This window comes from Rutidosis leptorrhynchoides, chromosome 8, assembly GCF_046630445.1.
Source record: "Rutidosis leptorrhynchoides isolate AG116_Rl617_1_P2 chromosome 8, CSIRO_AGI_Rlap_v1, whole genome shotgun sequence".
Lineage (NCBI taxonomy): Eukaryota > Viridiplantae > Streptophyta > Magnoliopsida > Asterales > Asteraceae > Rutidosis > Rutidosis leptorrhynchoides.
In genome coordinates, this window is record NC_092340.1 from 14,174,253 (window position 1) to 14,176,756 (window position 2,504).

Genomic DNA, 2,504 nt, shown 5'->3' on the forward strand with positions numbered 1-2,504 from the left:
AAAATGGTCACATGGAGGTAAATGTTCAAATAATCAAACCTATTCAAATACCGAATTTGTTACTTTATGCAGAGACGGACCGTTCATATGTTTAGAAGAAAAGACACTGAATGCTCGAGGTTACGCCTATGTAGCCATGGAAAACCAATTAAACCGACTATCTTATGAATGGGATAGATCATATAACTAAGAAATCTATTTCACAGGTATGTCTGTACAGTTTTTATTTTTATTTTTATTTTTAACCTTTTGATAATAAACGCTAATTTGTTCGCTAAAAAGTATTAAATTGGTATTGAATAAAATTAGGTTTGGCGACCGAAATTATTGATATCATTCAAAAATTTATTACATCACTGCGAAATTTAACGTTTATTCTTAAGGTATAAATATCTTTAAACAATCAACCCAAAATATTTCAAAAATTCGTCATGAGTTAAATTAGGTCTTGGAACCGAAATTACTTTACCGAAAAGAGGGGCGCTTATTTTTGATAATATTTGATTGATTAAAGTGGGATAAAAAGACAAAAAGATTTTTAATTTTATTTTTACCATATTTTTTAAATTAATATTTAAATCTTAAATTAATATTGTAAACTTTATAAAAACAATATATTTAAAATTGTAAATATTTGAAAAATTAATATAAGTTTGATATGAATTTATAAATTTTTAAATTAAGTTTGGTGTGAATTTTTAATTTTTAAAATATTAATTTTTAATTTTACGCATTTCAAATTTTAAGTTTGGTGTGAATTTTTAATATTAATTTTGAATTTTATATTTAAGTTGTGTGAATTTAAAAACAAAAATTTACTTTATCTCATTTAAGTTAAGAATATGATTTTTAAAATTCGTCGTAAGTTGAAGACTAGGTCTTTGAACCGAAATTGCTTTACCCAAGGGAGGGACGAGAACTTTTATTATCATTATTTTTAATCTTATTGAATTAAAGTATGCAAAAAAAAACATTGAAAAAACCCAAAAATCTTAGCTTTTAAAACAATCGCTACAAAAAGACAAATTTTAAAATTTTGTCGAGAGACGGACTAGGACATCGATCCGAAACGACCTCGTCCTAAATAATAAGGGAAACAAAATTTTAAAATTAATTTCTTAATTGTTTTTAATAAGTTAATGATTATAAAAAAAAAATATATATACCAAACTCCGCGAGTCGCGGAGTTTGGAGGGGAAATCCCCGCGACTCGCGGAGGGGCCGGATTACAGAAAAAAAATAAAGAGCTGAACGATCAGTTTCACTCCCCCACCCAAAAACACTGCGAAGAACAGCGAAAAAACCCCGAAAAAACCCGAAAAATACACCCCAAAATCACAATTTTTAACCGTTAATCACCAAATCTTTTGCTAAAATCATGTTGAGAAGGATGCTATCTAAGAATTACTCAAGAAAAACGGTAAATTTCTACACCTAAACACCATTTAATTCGAAATTTGATGTTCTTGAGCTATTTTTTCCCCAATTTGATTTTGATGCTTTTTAGTGTAATTAGACTTAAATTGTTTATGTATTATGCTTGTATAACCTAGATTGATGCTGTTTAACATGATTAGAAGGCTTAAACTTCAAATTTTGAATAATCTAGGGTTTGCGTTCTTGAGCAAATTTGGGGCTTTTTGATATAAACAGGTTATGGCCGATTTTTGTCATGAATTGTTGCTAAATTGAGTAGTGTAACATGTCTAGGTAGTTAAATGATCCAAACTTTGAGCCTAAACATGATTTTGAGAATTAAAGTGGACTTTTTCAAGTCTAAAATTCATGAACTTGATTTTTGAAAGATAATGCCATTTGAGACTTGTTTGATTGCTAGTAATGATTATTTTGACATGTTATTTGAGTTGAATGCTTATGAACTTGGCGAACATTTTCGTATATGCTTATATGAAAAAGTGTAGATTTGATAAAAATGTGAAAATGAGCTTAAGTTTGATATAAATTGATAATGTCATTGTAATTATTTTGATTGATGATTTTGCTGACACTAATGCATATTTGGATGCACAAAAATTGTGTTTGATGTGTTTTGCAGAATGAAAGGGGTGAATCTTCATCCCAAGCCCGCAATGCTCCTGCTGAGAATTTGGAACAACAGGAGGTGGATAACTACTACAAGCAGGATATACCTCATCCAGTCATGACCTTTTCTGATATGCACTTGGAAGAGTTGCACCCGAACCTGAGATTTGACAGACTTTGGATAGATTATTCAAAATATCAATGGGGTTTGCATACTCTTCATTCTAAGGTTGTTGAGGTACCGAGGGTCATAGAATGGGGACCCTTAGAAGCTGTAGAATTGGCCGGGCCAATTAGGGAATTACTTGTACAGAGGTATGGTAATTCTTCTTTTAATGACTGGGTACATTTATTCACCATACGTAGACCTGTATATAAAGTATGGTGTGAAGAATTGTTATGTAGTATAGAGTTGAATGATCGGGTAGCTAGTTTAACCGATCGTTCTTTTATTAGATTTT